The sequence below is a fragment of the Alligator sinensis genome, unplaced genomic scaffold (assembly GCF_000455745.1).
Source record: "Alligator sinensis unplaced genomic scaffold, ASM45574v1 scaffold1283_1, whole genome shotgun sequence".
NCBI classification, from domain to species: domain Eukaryota; kingdom Metazoa; phylum Chordata; order Crocodylia; family Alligatoridae; genus Alligator; species Alligator sinensis.
The window spans coordinates 1,651,945-1,671,889 of record NW_005842091.1 but is presented as its reverse complement, the minus strand read 5'-3'; positions in this window follow the sequence as shown (position 1 = coordinate 1,671,889).

The window sequence follows — 19,945 nt, the reverse complement described above, 5'->3', positions numbered from 1 at the left end:
GGCACGGCCCGCGCGCGCTTCCAAGGGCTGTACACGCATGTGTGTATGCGCGTGCGGGGGGGGTGGTGCAAGGACTGTGTGTTTGCATACGCAAGGGCCGTGTGTGCATGGGTGTGTGTGTGTGTGTGTGGGGGGTGTGGGTGTGTCTGCAAGCACCGTGTGCCCAAGGACTTTGTGCATGGGGTGTGTGCAAGCGCACGTGTGTCAGGACTGTGTGTGTGCGTGCATGTGGGGGAGTGCAAGGGAGGTGTGTGCATCTGTGTTGGCAAGAAGTGTGTGTGTGGGGGGGGTGCAAGGACTGTGTGTGTGTGTGTGGGTAAGGACTGTGTGGGGGTGGCAGGTCTGTGTGGGGGCATGTATGTGTGCAACGACTGTGTGTGTGCCTGTATGTGCAAGGACTGCGTGTGATCGTGCAAGGACCGTGGGTGTGCATGTATGTGCAAAGATTGTGGGGGGGTGCAAGCTTCATGTGTGGGTGTGTATGTGTGTGCAAGGACTGCAGCTATGGAGACAGAAACTCCCCTTTGTCTAGGCAGTGTGTGTGTGTGTGTGTGTGTGTGTGTGCGCGCGCGCGCATGCATGTGGTGGGGTCAGTCGGTCATGTCAGGCTTTTAATCAGTGTGTGTGCGAGGAGGCTTTTTTATTTAACCAGCTTCAGTGCACAGTGAATGCTCGGGGATGCTTGGACAAAGGAGAGCGAGAGACTGAAAGAGAGAGAGAGGTCCTGCTTCGAGCAGGGGGCTGGACTAGATCTCCCGAGATCCCTTCCTCCTACCCTCATCTTCTATGGTGCTATGAGTGTGTGTGTGTGTGTGTGTGTGTGTGGACTATATGCTTATTTCTGTAATGGTATGGGCTGGAGTGTATACACACACACACACACACACACTAGGACACATATCCAAGGGGGAGGTTTTTTTGATATATATGTATGTATGTGTATATGTATGTACAATCACCCCTCAGCATGTGTATATGTGTATATGTACATAAAGTCTACACACATACATGCCAGTTTGTATAAGCATCCCAGTGTGTGCATGCGTGTATATATATATATACATACATGTGTGTGTGTGTAATTCCCCTTTCTTTAAGCATATATACACACATACACACACACACACATAAATATCTATATGGACCTTAAATGTGTGTGTACATATATACACATACATGTGTTATACATGTGTGCTTTTATACACACATATACATACACCCATATATGTATGTATGTGTGTGTGTGTATACACATACGCACTGCATTGCTTATACAAGCTAGTGTGTGTGTGTATTTATAGACCATACATGCACATTGAGATGCATATACAAACTGGTGTGTGTGTGCGCGCACGTGTAGACTTTATGCTTGAAGAAAGGGGAGTTTTTCTTTCAGCATCCCAGTGCATTAACTGCAATGAAGCAGGTTAAAAAGAAGAAGCCTTCGCGACTGATTAAAAGCCTGACGTGACTGAATACATATATGGCCCCCCCCGGGGAATTCTTTGCAATTTGCATCCATATACATATACATATACATATGTGTGTGTGTGTATATACACACATACATATACACGTGTGTGTATATATATGCACACATATACATATATGTTTGTATACATATACATACATACATCTATACACACATATACATACATATATACACACATACATATATACATACATATACACACACACATACATACACATATATACACATACATACACACACAGAGGACTGCAAAGAATTCCCAGGGGAGGCCTTTCAAGCTCCCTTCGCTCAGGGGGTATTCATTTACCCAGTTTTCCTTAAAAAAACCCCAAACATCCATACACTGTAGTGCAAAATCTGGGCACGTTCATAAATAACGGGACGCTCTTAAATTGCAGCGCTTTTAGCCGAGGAGCTAATCTTCTCCAGGCGCTTAGCTTGGAGGGATCAGAATAAACAGATAATAGAAAGTTGTTACAGGCACTGTTCCCTTCCACTCGGCTTTTAGGAAGTTTTATTCTTTTGACTGATTTCAAATGCTAAGAATAATATGCAGATGTAGTGGAAGGGAGGTGTGGGGGGGGCGTGGAGATCTTAGCCAGATACATTCCCTTCCACTGGAATCTTTCAAAGGATGAGTTCATTATATTCCAGCGCATTCAATTTGCAAATTCAGTTCCCTGTGCTATTCTTCGTGGTTAATAACTGGGAATTGATTGAAAAGGGAAGTCAGGCAGCTTTCAAAGCAGAAAGAGCCCAGTCGACTGGGGATGGCCAGAAGATGGGTTAACACGCTCGTCCTTTCAATGGCCCTTTTATTAGATGCTCGCAGGTTGTGATTAACAGCATGTGGCGATTTGATTGTTGAACAAACAATGTCTCTGGCATAAAGGACGCAGCCTGTGAAAGGAACATGAACTCTGCAAGGAAGAGATTGTGCTTGGAGTTTCCAGGCATTTATACAAGCTAATTAGGGCAAATAATAAATTACAGCGTCAAATGGGAGATTTGTATTTGATTTGGGTGCCGCTAGCCTCAAGCAAATTATCTTCCTATTGTAAATTATTATGTACAGGAAAATGACCTTTACCGGAGCAAAAGAGTTTTACTAAATTCTAGAGGAAATATGGAGAAATAAAGAGCAATGTAAAGAGGTTGAATCGCATTAGGTTTTCTCCCAAAGGAAAACCTTTTCCATTTAATGGACTGCTTTCTTTTTTTAAAAAGTTCATTTCGTAGGAAAGCACGATGCCAGCTTCAACTACTAACAAATCCATCTTCAGAGGTATTCCCCTACCAGCTGTCCACAGAGCAAACAGCTTTCCCTGTCCTTTGCAAGGGAGAAACTACGTATAAGATCAGCCCTGTTACAGATCCTTTCCAAATCGTTTCCATAGCCAGACAGAGCATGCTTAGTTTGACATTTGAAAGGTCTGAACCTGTTGCCTAATGGAAAAAATGTAAAGCCGGGAGATGTGTTAATAAACTCTATCTGCCAATAGCATCTGAGAATAATAATTAATTTATATCCAGACCATTTGGACAACCCTAATCCTGGACCCAACAAGATTTTTCACATGCACTTTTACTGCACATTTACTGTGTAGTAACTGAAATGACTGCACGGTAACCAAAAATTACTGCTCAGTATGGGCACACGTCTACACATGCACGCCCATACCGCGCAGTAAACATGACAATTTATGCCAACTTGAGCATAAATTTGATGTCTGCATCATGCAGGTCTCAAATTTATGCCGGATTAGTTACTGCGCAGTAACGCACGTGTAGACGCCTTACTGTGCAGTAACACTGTGCACGCGGACTGACTCAGGACTAACTTTCAATTTCTTTACTGTCCGAGCCCCCAAGGTCTGGAACAGCCTGCCACCGGAGGTGGTTCAAGCGCCTTCATTGAACACCTTCAAGATGAAACTGGATGCTTATCTTGCTGGGATCCTATGACCCCAGCTGACTTCCTGCCCTTTGGGCGGGGGGCTGGACTCGATGATCTTCCCAGGTCCCTTCCAGCCCTGATGTCTATGAAATCTATGAAATCTATGAAACTTTAGTCCTAAATCAGACCACACACAGCGTTAATGTGCTTTAATGCTTGCAGGTGTAAACACCGGTTTCTTTCCACATATTGTGCAGTAACTTACTGCGCAGAAAATTTAATGCGACATAAATGCACATGTAGATGCACCCACCGTGACGCAAAATACTTTTCCACCACAAGAAAGTAACCTTTCAGCAATTACTGACTAACCCTGATCCGTTTTGTTTCCCCCGCCAGCGTTCTCGGTCTAATCTACACATGGTTATAAGATAAAGTAGGCCAAATTCCTCCCTCATTTACTCTGGATATACTCCCCGTGACATCCTGGACTACACCGAGGTTACTCTGGAGTTGCATCAGAGGCATTGCCTGCAGAATCTGGCCTGCCAGTGGAGGTTAGCGATCGATACTGAATCTAGGCTACACAAGTATAAAATGAATGGGCACTTGGCTTGCAATATCATAGCTGAACTAATGAGATGTGTAATGCTCTTAGCCGGCCTTAATAAATCGGCACACGTCAGCATCACTCGGGTGAATTTCAGGCTGCGTGCAATGCACTGGGAGGCTGGAAGACATATACACTACCACCAGCAGGAAGGCATCCATGCGAAAGTAGTATTATAGGAAGAGAAGATGTCAGCCGATTCTGTCCTTGCTGGTGTCTGAGATGCATGAATGTCAAGAAGATAGTGACACCCGGCTCCACCATGTGGAAAATAAGCCATCTCCAGAAAACAAAGCAGTCAGCACTTGATACAGTTATCAGCCAAAAAAAGACTTGGGGCTAGCAGTTTTGACCATGGAGCTCTGTTAAGGTCAGTGGTAGTATGCAGATTTGTCACTGCTGATTTTCCAGCCTTCTCTTCCTATATTAACACCCGGCATGTGGGTTAAGGACATTTAACTTCACCTCTTGCAATACGCTTTAATGACTTGGATTGAAATAGCTTGCCCAGTGCTATATTTTTTTCTTTTTAAAGGCACAGGGGAACCGTACAACAGGACTGTCGGTTGACTCTAGTGTTTCATTCTCCTACTCTGAATGTATACAGTGCCTTGCATCCAACGGTATTGCACCTCCCATTGACCCTGCAGATTTTTTAAGGAATAAGAAGTTACTCCCATTTTGCAGATTGCTACACTAAGTGACAGAGGGCTGGTGGCTGCTTGGAACAGTGTTAGTTTACAACAGGACTGATTCAAAAGGAGTTACGCTGCTGTAACTCAGCCAGGCACGGAGGGATGAAAATGGACTTCTTCAATGTTATGTGCTGGCGTGGATGGTGCCTGTGCATGACTTCTTTTATTGTGGAGAAGCTGTTGCACATCGGCTTCCATGTGGCCTTTGACAGAACAGGACCTTGATCCAACGGCAAGGAGATCTCGTTCTGCTGCAGCCTTCATCTGCCTTCGCAGCCGTTGAGATTTTAACTTCTTCCTCCTGCTCTGCCACTGTAGACCCATACGTGGGTGACTGGCGCCTCTTGAGTCTGGGGGGACACCAGAGCGCCGGCCGGGGGGGTGGTCTTCCAGCAGCCGATTGCCGACCGGGGCGGGTGTCCCACAGTGGCCAATCGCCGAGCCAGCGGAGAAACTGGAAGTGCACTTCTGGTTTCATGGTGGCACTTCCAGGGGGTGCACAGCCCATCTCAGGGGGTGCACATGCACCCACAGGCACCCCCCACGCGTTGCCAATGGACCCGTAGCCGGGCAGGCTTATTATAGTGGCGACCTGTACTCGCCACATCACAGCGCTGTCAAAGGATATGCGTGGCTGTTCAGGAGGGAAACCATTGCCATCTGCTGTCCTCACCACATCCTTCTTCAAAGTGATGCACAAGTTGGGAAGGGAGCCAGGCACCTTGACCCTCAGTCTCTTGCTCCTAGTACACCCCCATCTGTCTTCTACTTTCTAGAGCAATTAAAAAAAAAAAGGCTTTTCTTCTATCTATCTAATGCGCTGGGTTTGCAGTCTAATGCAGATTGTTCTGTTAGGTGAATCCCCGATAATAAGCCATGCAGCGTTTGAGTTTCATGTCTTATTTTTGCAATGTACATGATTAACCGATTCTTCTAGCAAGGGGCAGCTGGAAGAAAAAAGGTCCATCATAAAAAAAAATCCTTAGACCAACATGGCTACAACCAACACCCCATTAAACAAAATCTGCATGTGAAGGGGGTTGATACTACAATGTTCCTGAGGCTAAGATGAGATCATTAGGTCATTCCCAGAGTTGGAAAGCTTCTGTATATTTGTATGCCTTTGAAGCTGGCTTTATATATATGTATATACAAAGTCTGACAGAAGGTGCTGAATACTTTATGGATTTTTTTTTTACTGGATCTAATTCTAGCTGACTCAAATCTGGGGTTTTTTGATTGCAAAAAAACCTTCAAACAAGGAACAATCTAGCTAATAGCGCTCGCATAAATCATTCTCAAAATAATGAGTATCTGTGGAGTGAATTCATTTAGCTAAATAGATGGAGGACCACTTTAAAGTTATTTAGAAAGATTAACAAAAGAGAAGGGAAATGAAAAACAGATAATAAATTGACGAGAGAAGGGAAAATTATATTAGAAACAATGAATTTGTAATAAATTCAAAACGTTAAGGAGAGTTTTTCAAAAAAAAAAAAAAAAGGGAAAATAAAAAGGAGATTGGCAACATGATAACTTGGCAGCCCTGCTGCTAAAGTGTATTTTTAATTAAGCGACACAGGATGCTGGGATGCATTTTAAAATAGACACATAGGTCCCTTGCAGAAATAACGCCTTTACTTTTATGACATTCATGTCTCAAATTCTCCAATAGTCTTGTCATTTCCTCCGTACAAGAAAACAGTTATCTGCTCGGGGAGATTTCTTCATTAAGCGCATGGACTCTGCCTTCATAAACAACTCGGTGATCACTTCCGCGAGCTAAATTACACGCCACTCGGGGAATAAGAGGAACATTTCTTCTCCTATCATAATCCATGCAAACCTCCTGCAGATTGGAGGGGCGGGATTAGGATCTTTTATATAGTGCTCTGACCGGGTTTGGCAAATGGTGGAGAGCTAAGAGTATAGCCCCTCTTAAAGCAAACTGACTTTCTTCCTCTTTGAGGCACTAGCGCAGAAGAGTGAGCAGTAAATTGAAACTCATGTAACGGTGGTTTGCAAGGAGCCCATCTCGCTGCAGCTCCCCGCTCGCCTGGGCCCAATGATTAGCGGGCGAATCTGCTTCTGAAGGACTCGGAGGCCCTGACCTCTAGCCTCTTTGCTGCCTCTTTGAAGGATTTCATCCTAGTTCAGCTTCAAATGTTTGATTGGGAGGGCATCATTCAGTTCCTGGCCCAATTAACTTAGTGGCTCGCTCAAAGGTCCCCTTTGAGCACGGCTCCTTCGGCACAGGCCCAGCATTTGGGTTACGGAGGATTTCACGCTAATGTTGTCACCGGCTTGCCTGTCCTCTTTACATGGGCAGTTTCGGGGACATAACCCAGCGGAGCGTGCCCCATCCAGGACTCCCGGTGACTTCAGCATGAGTTGTGTCAGGCCTGGGCACCTGCAAGCCTGGAGGCAGAAGCAAATGAACCGGCTTTGTCCTCTGGAGTCTCTTGCCCCTTTCCTCCCGACTTTCCATCCCTTCTCTCTTTCTCTGTTCCCTTCCTCCATTTCCCCCTCCGCAATCTTTTCTTGCCCTTTCCCCTCCTATTTCAGTATAATTTTCTGTCCCTATGCCCCTCCTTCCCACTGCTCCTTCAGCTTTCTATTTAAAGTCTCGCAGCCGCAAGGTGCCTGCTGCTCCTCTAAACATCCTGCTGAGAAGCTCTGCAAATGTATTGGGTTGTCCCGATGCTCTGTTGGTATCTCGTAGTCATAATAACAGCTCTCTATCTACAGTCCATTGGTAGCAGTAGACACCCGCTGCCTTTCCTGGCCTAGAGCATTTTCATGAGTAATTTTTTCCACCCCACTGTTTCAGACTATTTTCGATGCCCTTATGGAGCAACCTTTAGATTTTCAGACATTTGATACTGCAGGGACTGGTGGTGGAGCTGGCTTTGAGACCCTGTGTGTGGACACGGGGCCTGCACAAAAAATGCCGGCACCTTAATTCCTAGCTAGCCTGTACATGATTGAACATATGCAATGCAGTAGTGTAAGAGTGATGTTATAGCCCAGAAAATAGGTGAGACGCAAGGATGCTGTAGGCTGATGTCCTTTATTGGACTCACTGTATAGTTGGGATAAAGTTAGGTAAGCTTTCGAATGCAGTGTGGTGCCTTCAAAAGCTTGTCTAACTTTATCCCAGCTACATAGTTTGTCCAATAAAAGATATCACCCTAAGAAATCCTTGCCTCTCAACAAGACCTCAGGCATAAGAAATTTGGAGAGGAGTTTATATCACTATTTAAGCTTCCTAGCCTATGGATGGATTTCATTTTTCAGTGAGCGTTTCTACATGTGCATTTATGCTGACTTAAATTTCCTGTGCAGTAAGTTACTATGCAGTAAGGGGGAATAGGCTGGCATCTACACCTGCAGGCGTTAAACCACATTAACACTGCATGTGGTCTGAGTTGGGACTAAAGTTAGTCCCAAGTTAGTCCATACACACAGTGTTACTGCGCAGCAAGGCGTCTACATGTGCCTTACTGTGCAGTAACTAATCAGGCGTAAATCTGAGATCTGCATGATGCAGATATCAAATTTATGCTCCAGTTGGCATAAGTTGCCATATTTACTATGCAGGATGGGCATGTATGTGTAGACGTGTGCCCATACTGTGCAGTAATTTTGCTTAATGTGCAATAAAGCTTGGATGCTTATCTTGCTGGTGTGATCTGACCCCAGCTGGGGGTGCCGGGGTGATCTGACCCTTTGGGCAGGGGGGCTGGACCCAATGATCTTGCAAGGCCCCTTCCAGCCCTAACGTCTATATCTATAAACGTGCACGTGTAGATGCACCCAGTCACTGGCATTTTACAGCCACATTCAGAGGCCTTTCTTCAAGACCACAATCCACCCGTAACAGAGAGGATGTGTTTGCGTTCTTCTCGTTTGAAAGTGTAACATTTGAAATGTGTCAGTTTGAGCAAGTGTATTTCAAGCCCACAAGTTCGGGACGGGCCTCGCTTTCCTCCTCCTCCTTGCTTTTATGATTTATTTACTTCTCATATCATGTTTAGACTTGCTAAATATAAAAACTGTCCAAAATAAATGGTAAAAATATTCAAGCCTTTGGGGGAAAATATATTTCTCAGCTCCGCGTTCTCATGCTTTATGGTTTTAGCACATACTGTAAATAAATATTTCTGCAATAAATATTTGTTAAAAATAATTTCCGTATGCATTTAGCATTCCCCAATAAATACTACGCAAAGAGTGTCGGAGATTGAAATCATCTGTTTCGCCACCGAGCAGGTTGACTGTGGGTAGGGACAAGTTTCCCAGGACTGCTTCCGATCACGGCTCCACAGCCTGCGGAGACCACCCATGTCCTACCCCAGCATTGGCTTGGCTGGTGAGCACATCAGCTGGATGGCTGAGTGGTTTTTTTACCTTGTTGTGGGCAGCTGCCCACAGGGATTGTGAGTGTTCATATTGTGGGAATGCTTATGAATCCCAGTTCTTGACTGCGACCTCATGATGCTGGGCACTGTACAAACACACACAAGAGTCCCTCCCCCAGCAGCTCACAATCAAAGCCCCATCTGCTTCTTTCTTACTGGGCAAAGAGCTGTCAAAAAGTCACAGCTCTCTCATGCTGCTAATTCATGCTCCATTCTCAAGGGCAACTTCAATGAAAAGGGTGCATCTACACAGCCAAATGTGGCAATACGTATTCGAGCGGATCAAAGTGCAAAGGGTTGTGATGTTAAGAAAAAGGTGGCCTGTTTAATTTTTGTTGAGACTTTCACATCTTTACTTCCCTCTTCAGGAAGGAAACTAAAAAGCATGAACTTCAGTCCCAGTGAAGACAATGCTCAAATGCTCTTTTACCTATTTAGGTGGCTGCAGGGTTAGGGTCTTAGTTTTTATGTTGGCCTACAACTTCATGGAGACGGTGATACCACAAGCCTGTTCCAGTGCTTTATTACCCTCTTAGGTAAAAATTTCTCATGAGGAGGGTGGTGAAGCACAGGAAAAGGTTACCCAGAGGGGTGGTGGAGTCTCCATCCTTGGAGGTTTTTAAGGCTTGGCTCAACAAAGCCTTGGTTGGGATGATCTAGTTGGGGATGGTCCTGGTTGGGATGATTTAGCTGGGGATGGTTTTGGTTGGGATGATGTAGTTGGGGATGGCCCTGGTTGGGATGATCTAGTTGGGGATGGTCTTGGTTGGGATGATCTAGTTGGGGATGGTCCTGGTTGGGATGATTTAGCTGGGGATGGTCTTGGTTGGGATGATCTAGTTGGGGATGGTCCTGGTTGGGATGATTTAGCTGGGGATGGTTTTGGTTGGGATGATGTAGTTGGGGATGGCCCTAGTTGGGATGATCTAGTTGGGGATGGTCTTGGTTGGGATGATGTAGTTGGGGATGGTCCTGGTTGGGATGATCTAGTTGGGGATGGTCCTGGTTGGGATGATGTAGTTGGGGATGGCCCTGGTTGGGATGATGTAGTTGGGGATGGTCCTGGTTGGGATGATCTAGTTGGGGATGGTCCTGGTTGGGATGATCTATTTGGGGATAGTCTTGGTTGGGACGATCTAGTTGGGGATGGTCCTGGTTGGGATGATCTAGTTGGGGATGGTCCTGCTTGGAGCAGGGGGTTGGACTAGATGTGACCTCCTGAGCTCCCTTCCAGCCCTCCGTGTCTATGATTCATCATATCCCCTTGTAATAGAAGAGCTGGCAAAAACATGGGCTTTTTAGTTCACTTTCAAATTGTCTTTAAAAGTCTTGTTTGAAATGGAAACGAGCCTTCTTGAGATCTAGAGATACTATTGAAATAAAATCCCTTTGAGTGTCTCATTTTCCAATGAGAGGTTTTGGAAACAGGAATTTGTTTCCGGTGGAAAATTCAAAATGTGACATCTCCAAAAAAAAAAAAGCCAAAAAATCCCTGGTCATTTTGAATCTCCTGAAAGAAACATTTTCAACCATCTCTTTTCAAAACAAAATGGTTGGTGGAAGCAGCATATTTCTGTGAAATGCTTTGGTGTTGTCAAGCCTGCATTTCTAGGGAACAGCAAAGTTTCCATGAAAGATTCCACCCACTTAATCTCTTTGTTCTGTCTCCTTTCAAAGGGGCAACGCAAACCGTTTAAAGCAGAGAAGTGATGGTTACAGAACTCTACATCCCCGTCGTATGTTAAAAGGTTCTCACTCAAGGTCAATCCCTTTTACAGGTAAAATGACTATAATTGATTATATCCCGGCTTGCAAATGAATGTTTGGCACAGCAAAGAGGACTTGAAATCACTGAGGCAACCTGCTGACGTGGCAAGTTAGCTGCATCTGTTGGAGGGGTTGACCTTTGTGTACTCAGAACCAAGCCGTATGGGACAAGATCTTTTAAATTGCTGCTAATAGTTTAAACCAATTACCCAAGAAGATGATGTTAAAGAGAGCAGACTGGCTGAAGATATTAAATAAAAGAGACAATGTGTTTGCGTGGGATCCACATGTTTTCATAATTTCTATGTATCCGTAGACAGCCGAGCAGGTAGTTGAATACTGTACATACTAACCTGCCTGGGTAAAGGAGAAAGACAGATTCGTATATCAAATCAACAGCAAAGTAACTTGGGAAAACCCTCCCATAATGCAGTGGCATGCCTGACACTAGTCTGTGGCTGGAATAGGTTCTGACCATGTCTCCACTTCACACATCAGCCAACACATCTGTGTTGGCCAGAGGCATGAAGAGGTCAGATCCCTGACAGATGTGGTTGTGCTTGCAGGAGCTCATAATAGAGATGCACTTGCATTGACAGAGCTGCGTTTTTGGCTAGTTGGGGGTGTTTTTGCACAACCAGTACCACGCACAACTTTGCTAGTATAGCTGCATCTACACCAGAATCACTTAGCCTGTATAAAATACTCATATTCCCAAGGTGATGAAGTGCAGGTATTAACTGAGTTACAAAGCGCACTGAACTACATGGAAAAGCTCTTGAGAGTTTCAGAGCAGGTAGATAATACATTGCACACAGAGGGTATGTCTACATGTGCATTTATGCCAGCTTAAATTTACTGCGCAGTAAACGGGAATAGGCTGACGTCTACACCTGCAGGCATTAAAGTGCATTAACAATATGTGTGGACTGCCTTGGGACTGAAGTTAGTCCCAAGTCAGTCCAAACAACACAGTGTTACTGCGCAGTGAGGCATCTACAAGTGCATTACTGCGCAGTAAGTAATCAGGTGTAAATTTGATACCTGCATCATGCAAGTATCAAATTTATGCTCCAGTCGGCTTAAGTCGCCATATTTACTATGCAGGATGGGCATGCATGTGCACAGTCACGCTCGCACCGTGCAGTAATTCTGGTTATTGCGCAGTAGATATGCACATGTAGATGTTCCCAGATAAATCTATCCAGAGGTATGGACATATACGGTAGATAAGTCAGGACATGTCTAACACTCAGAAGCACTCGGTATCCCACCACTGTTGTCACCAGTGCAGTCAACTCTTACCCTGATGCTCTATGTTCACCCAACCCGAACGTCCAGCCCACGGTGACCTGCATGCCACAGCAAGTTGAAGACTTGCTCCACTGTTGTGTTGTGCAAATGCATAACACTACGTTTTTTGTCTTGTGCGTCTCCCTGATTTGGGACTAAAAGGGATTTTTAGACATGCCCGTCACCTCCTCTTTTTGTGACATGCCCAGTAGCTGCTCCGGGATATAGTCTCATGGTTTCCTTGTATCCCCCATCTGCCTGTCCCCATATATTGTCCCTTTCCTTCTATTTGATGTATCCATAGCTCCAAAGCTCCTTGAAGCAAAGATTGTCTTGCAGCTCTGTGTTTATACAGCACCAAGCGTAAGGGAACCTCGGTCTGCACCTGCACGTCCTACATATGTCTGCAGTAGAAATACTTACATATCCCACACAAAAAATTCTCATAGTCAGTGCCTTCTTCATAACTTTTTCTTAAGTACCTTGTTCTAGATTAAAGCCCGTATTATGTCCCACTTGCTGGTAAAAGACAGCGTATCTAGTGAACACAGCGGATCACACCACGAGGATCTGTGAATACAGCTGTGATCTGGAGTCTGAGGTTGTCTGGCTTACACTGTTAAGTGCGAGAAGAAAAAAATGTCAGCGATGTTTTGTCCTGTAGCAGTAATTTCCTTACGATATTTATAGCAGCAGCAGCATGTTCTTTACCATAACAATCCCAAACAGATTTACATAATTTATTATAAATCATTCCTGGCTTGTTTAATACTCTGCTGATCCTCTCGGGATTTACTGCATCACCATAATGCCAGGCAGTTGTCTTATAATCTTTAATCAAGGACCAAAACATCTGCAGTCTGTGGTCCCTTCTCAAGGATAGCCGTTCCACATGGGTTATTATAAAGCCATAATCTTGGTGCCCAGTTCCCAGATCCTAGCAGAGCTCCCATGTTGTGACCACTTTCTTGTCTAACACCCAAAGAACAAGCCACAAGTCACCACAGCTCAAGCTGAAGAGGCAGATCCTCAACCAAGCGGCTGTAGAGGGTCTCCTCCATTGTGTGGAACGAGCACCGAGATACGGGCAACGGTGCGTCCATCTAAGTCACGCTACCTCTTTGACAGACAGTCTCCCCCTGCACAAAATAAAGTTCAATGCTGCTCCCAATGCACTAGAAGACAGAGGAGATTTTCAAAATGACCTAAAGGAATAAGCATCTCCCCTACAATTCATTGTTTCCTAATTCTTTTATTACTTACATGACACTTGGGTCTACAGATCTCAACCAAAATCAAGGCCCTTTTGTGCTTAGTGCTGTAAAAAACGATTCAAATTGTGTCTCTTTCCAAAAACGTTGCAAGATGAAGAGTGGAAGGAGGAACCATTAGCATTCCCGCAGGACAATATAAACATTGGAATAAGCTGCCTAGAGACGCTATAAAATCTCCACCCACGGACGTTTTCAGGAGCAGGTTGGGGTGATTTAGTTAGTGTTGATCCTACCTTGACTAGATAACTTCCTGAAGTCCCTTTCCTGCCCTGTTTCCCTCTGATCCTAAAGATTTCATCCTGAAGGACTTGTTAAGGGAGTCTGTGGCTGAACTGAGTTTATCTGAGTCCTTGGCCATCATTACAGGATTGACCTTCCTCTTGAATCATCAGGATGTATTTCAAGGGGAGCCCTACGGTTGAAATTTTACTGCTTCTTGCAGTTCCTGCAGACAGATAGAGAGCAAGCCCATAAGAAAGCATTTTACAGCCAGGAGAGTAGTTTGAAGTGCAGTAGACAACTTTACGGGCTGCACAGCAAGGGCAGGATCCTATCACTTCAGACAACAAATAAAACCCAAACGAAGTATTTCAGCTTTCCGTAGCATCCAAACAAATGTTACGGTTCTTCCATCACCATCTTTTTTATACGGCAATAGGTAAGTGATTAATCGGCGGCGCACTGTTAGAGTCAGTCGTACCAAATATATAGCAATAATAAAAACTGCTCGGACAGAACAGTGCTCAGTCACTAATAAAAAAAGCTGAAAGATTAATAGTCTGAACACCAGTCATCTAGGGAATGTCCTTTCTGCCCTAATTTTGGCCAGAACAGAGACTATCAAATGGAGACATAATTAAATACCCAATTTTAACGCTTTGGGATGAAGAGCCCAAGAATTTATACCCAGAACTTGAACAGAAGCTAGACTCCTTTTCAGGGACTGCTAGAAACCCGTTGGTTATCCAGGAAGACCGAAGGCTCGAGTCCACGGTGTACATGGACCAGCCACATGTGGTCTCTTGGGACTGCCCTGATTTCGGATCATGCTTGAGAGGAACACATGCATAGCACCATCTGTTTTGGTGCTATAGATAGCACCAAAACCATAGATGGCTTGCTGTACAGAAACCATGGGTTGTAGAGGGGGCTCTGAAACTACCCCGTCATGACCCTGTCCCTCTGGGCATTGCACCGTGCTAAGGACTGTGCTGCTATCTCCCCTTTGGCTCAAGGTGCCACAGATATATTAGCCCCTCGCACCTTGATGTTGACTCACCCTAGGACTTTGCGAGCTAAACTGAGTTTCAACCTGCCACTTGACCATACTTGGGATGATTTGATACTGGTCTACACCATGAGATAAAATAAGGAAGCCGGTAGATGGAAAGAGAAGAGCACCAACTATCCAGCATTTGTCTGATACTGTATAAATAGGAAGGAAAGGATTTTTTTAGGGGGATCTAAATGGGAACAGGACTTTTACAAAGCATTCATTATTCATTTTTATCCCATGGCTCTCAGATGCCACTCAGAGGGAGCAGAATATGGAATTGCTGCTCAAGGGAAGTGGTGCAATCCCAAAGCTTGGGTTATTTAGAGGGAGGTTGGACAAAGCACTCCAGAGCATCCCCTTGGGGAACAATTCTACACTGGAATAGCGTACAGACAAGCTGATGTATTTGGACATCTCCTTCATCTATTTCCTGTGACTCGCTCTATTAATGACAACTTTCCAGGCAGGTGACAGGGCCAATTCACTAAAAAAAATTAGCTGTTTTAGAGCCACATGACTCCCACTAAGTTGAATAGAAGCTCTGCAGCTGAATTTACTTGGAAAATACAGGTGCCCTGTCAATCTACTACAGATCAGAGACAGGTGAATGTTAGAAATCTAACTCCAACCTGTCCTCAGCCCCTTACACTACAACTCTCTGTGAAGATGTTTTTATTTATAGTCCTAAGAAGGCAGACAAATACATTAGAGAAGGACTAAGGTAGCAGGAATAGGCTAAACATGAGAACAGCTGGATGGAAAGAGCTAAATGGATATCAAGAAGATGCATAGCATAAGACATTGTTTAGAATATAGCATAGCTAAGCAAGAATGTGACGTAGGTATTGCATGCTAACGGCTGCCATATTCACTCGTATAATAGTCAGGCTACATTATTTCTGAAAGTCTTGCCCCTCAAAATTAAAGTGCAGCCATTACACAGGGCCTCAAGCACAACTGGGAAAACACCAATGGTAAAAATAAGCTGTAATTCTGTATGAACTTCAACTCTATTTCTCTGTCTTACAAATGAGCTTAAATGTGGAATGGAAATAATATACCACATGGCATGGATTTCCAATGTGGGTATGCACTTTTCTTCAAGGCATCATGTCATTAAAGGGAAATCTCTTTCAAAACTCTTTCTTTCTTTAGATATATGGGTGCAGATCATTCATTTTTAAAGATATCTAGGCAACACTCTCGGTCAGTGACCTAGACAAATGGGAGGACTGGGCCAAAAGGAATCTCATGAGGTTCAACAAGGACAAGTGCAAAGTCCTGCATGTAGGACAGAATAACCCCAGGCACCAGTGGAGGCTGGGGCTGATTGACTGGGCAGCAGCTCTGCAGAAAAGGACCTGGGGGTGACAGTGGGCAAGAAGATGGATAGGAGCCAGCAGTGTGCCCTTGGTGCCAGGAAGGCTACCGGCATCCTGGGCTGCATTGGTAGGAGCATTGCCAGTAGGTCAAGAGAGATGATTCTTCCCCTCCATTCAGCACGGGGGAGATCACATCTGGAGTCCTGTGTCCAGTTGTGCCCCCCCCCCCCCCCCCCCCACGAGCCGGGGGGCCAAACTGGGAGCGAACGCGCCACATTGGAGACAGTCCAGCGAAGGGCAACAAAAATGGTTTGGGGGCTGGGGGACAGGACTGGTAGAGAGAGGGTGAGGGAACTGGGCTGATTTAGTCTGCAGAAGAGAAGACCCAGGGGGATTGAATAGCAGCCTTCACCTCCCTGCAGCGGGTTGCAAAAAGGATGGCGCTGGACTGGTCTCAGTGGGGGCAGGTGACAGAAGGAGCAATGGGCTCAGGTTGCACAAAGGTTGGATGTTAGGAAAAACTCTCTTACGAGGAGGGTAGTAAAGCACTGGAACAAGTTACCAGAGAGGTGCTGGACTCTCCATCCTTGGATGTTTTCAAAACCCAGCTAGACAAAGCCCTGGCTGGGACGATGTAGTTGGGGCTGGTCCTGCTTGGAGCAGGGGGTTGCACTAGATGTGACCTCCTGAGGTTCCTTCAAACCCAAATTTTCTGTGGTTCTATGAACACTCAGGTGCAGGGCTGGCTCTGAGCAGGGGTCTGAATTAGGTGACCTCATGAGGTCTCTTCCAGCCCTATGGTCCTACGTAATCATGGCTACTATTTCAGGTGAATCCAGGATATAGAGGAATGTGGTTTACAAAGTGGGTCCATTTATCAACAGGAAGAGAGGATAAATATACATGACATTTAGGCTGCATCTTCTACCAAGTGGAGTGATGACAAAGTGAATTACCTCCCATTAAGGTGTCAGGAAAGAGCCGCAGTGCGAATCGGTGCCATCCCTCTAATAGCTATAGCACTGAGATATTACCAAGCATTACCAAGCAGCAATTTCCATTGCCTTGCAGGTCTCAGTTCTCCTTTACTTACTGTTATTATTTCTTGAAGCAATGAAGACTCGGGGTAAAATTTCCAAGGTACTTCAAATTTTGGAGTCTCAGTATCCTGACTAATGGAACTCCTAGTAATCCCGGACTTAATTAGAGCTGGTGACCAATTTGCAGCTCATTTTTTGCATTTTTCCCCCAAGTTCACAAATTGGCCATTAACAGACTTTATCCAAATGTGTTTGCTCTTCGTGTTTGCTCAATAAATGATTATTGCAAATATCTCACAGTCTGTGAGCTGCTTCCAAAGCATTTGCTGCATGGTAATTTCTAGCTTTGGGTAGAGATGGCAATGCTATTACAGAATCACAGAATCATAGAAAATTCGGGTTTGCAGGGAACCCAGGAGGTCACATCTAATCCAACCCCCTGCTCAAAGCAGGACCAGCCCCAACTACATCATCCCAGACAGGGCTTTGTCTAGCCCTGCCTTAAAAAGGATGGAGAGTCCACAACCTCTCTGGGTAGCCTCTTCCAGTGCTTCACCACCCTCCTTGTGAGAAAGTCTTTTTTAATATCCAACCTAAACCTCCCTTGCTGCCACTTGAGCCCATTACTCCTTGTCCTGTTATCTGCCCCCGCTGAGAGCAGTCCAGCTCCATCCTCTTTGCCAACCCCCTGCAGGGAGGTGAAGGCTGCTATTAAGTCCTCGCTCAGTCTCCTCTTCTCCAGGTCCCTCAGCCTTTCCTCACAAGTCCTGTCAATCCAGCCCCTGAAACATTTTTGTCACCCTCCGCTGGACTCTCTCCAGTTGCCCACATCCTTTCTGTAGTGTCCGAAACTGGATGCAGGACTCCAGATGTGGCCTCACCAGTGCTGAATAGAGGGGAATAATCACTTTTCTTGACCTGCTGGCAATTTTCCTACCAATGCAGCCCACTATGCCATTAGCCTTCTTGGAACAAGGGTACACTGCTCCCTCGTATCCAGTTTATTGTCCATTGTCCCCCCAGGTCGTTTTCTGCAGAGCTGCTGCCCAGTCAGTCGGCCCCAGCCTGCACCGGTGCATGGGATTGCTCCATCCTAAGTGCAGGACTTTGCATTTGTCCTTGTTGAACCTCATGACATTTTTTTTTGGCCCAATCCTCCAATTTGTCGAGGTCTCTCTGAATCCTAGTCCTACCCTCCAGCATGCCTACTGCTCCCTATTCTGAGTTGTGAAGGGGGTCATATGGGGAGGTCATGTGGTATGGCTTCTGGTTCCTAATTGCATAAGTTAGGAAGGGTCGGTTCAAAATTGTTCATTTTGTAATGGTGTTGACAAAATAGAATTTTTCACAAAATGGTTTATTGAAAAAAACCCCTCAAAGACAAATTTAGCTAGAAATAAAAAATATGTCTTGAGTTGGTAGGAGAAAATCATTTCCCACCCATTCATAAAAGCTAATCTTTCTATGTTACACTTGCTACTGCTTGAAATTAATTTGGGTTTATCCTAAAAGTCAAGTAGTTTCCATCCTGCTTTCATTGGTATCTTCTTTCTGGACTTTATGTACTTTCCAATAGCTTTTAGCGCCTCCCACAATGCTCCCTTTTCCTCCAAACTAGACATACCTAGTCCCTTCCCTTTTCTCATACAGCCTACTTTCTAGTCTCTTTATCGCCTTTGCTGCTTCCTTATGGAGCCCATCATTGATCAGGGGCCAGTGGGATATGCCTATACAGGCGCTGTGACTGCTGGATAGATGTACTCCTCGACTCTCATCCACTTACCAGCTAAAACACTCGTAGACTTCCAGCTGTCTACATTTAACTTCCAGCACTTCTCATCTTGGTCCAGGCTGGTCAGCTGTCTTAACGATGGGGCGGCAACACAACTGAATCAACTATTCTGGTTTCAAAGAGAAGGTTTGTTCCTGATAGCATGTGTCACATTCACATGAGAGTCAGTTAGGGGGAAAAATACCTTTGAGGATGAAAGATTGAACATCAGACTTTTTTTTTTTTGTTGCATTAATGAAGACTTCCTAGTTGGTCTCTACAAGTCAGCGCTTCATGTCCCCTACGGCCTCATACAAAGGAGCAGACCTTTCTTTTCCCACCCCTTGGCCATATCTCATTCCAAGGGGCTCTACCAGTTAACATTGTGAACAGTTCCCTTGAAACCGGACACGCTTATTTAAAACAATCTGTCAAAAAGAGAGGTTTCAATCTGCTGTTTTGCATTAGATTTATCATGCAGTCAGGAGCAGAAGGTAATTTGCACACAGAGAAATATTCTTTACAGGTAACAAGTATACAGACTCGACAGATTACCACCCCCTCCCCCAACCTTGTCTTGTTAGGATTGGCAAGATGCTTCTTTGCAAATATTAGCTGGGATCTTTTAAGAAAAAATAATGGACCATACACAAGGAAGGAAGAGGGGGAGAAGGGAAAAGAATTCAGAGATTCTTGCAAAAGAGTAGAATAAACGTTAATAATGGGGCCTAATTATTCCATTGAAAGATGCTGTGGAATTGATTGCTGTGCTCGCATGGTGTCTTTTTATTCCCAGAACTTGCTGTACCGAAGGCAGAAAATGAATCCGAGCCTCCAACAAAGAGCCCACCATGGTTTTCAGGAGCATTATCTTCATGGGTAGAGCTGTAAACATCGCTATTTCCTCCTCCTCCCGTCAATGGGATTTTGGAAAGGGATCCAGCCCTGGAGATGAGCCTTGCTGGCTGGATTGTCGGCTCTGGGGAACGACACTGTTGGGTCAAGGAAGGGGTATGGCACAGCAAGTGACAGCAAAGCTGCCCCGAGGCGGCCCTGCCAATCTGTTGCAATCTACAGCCGGACGCTC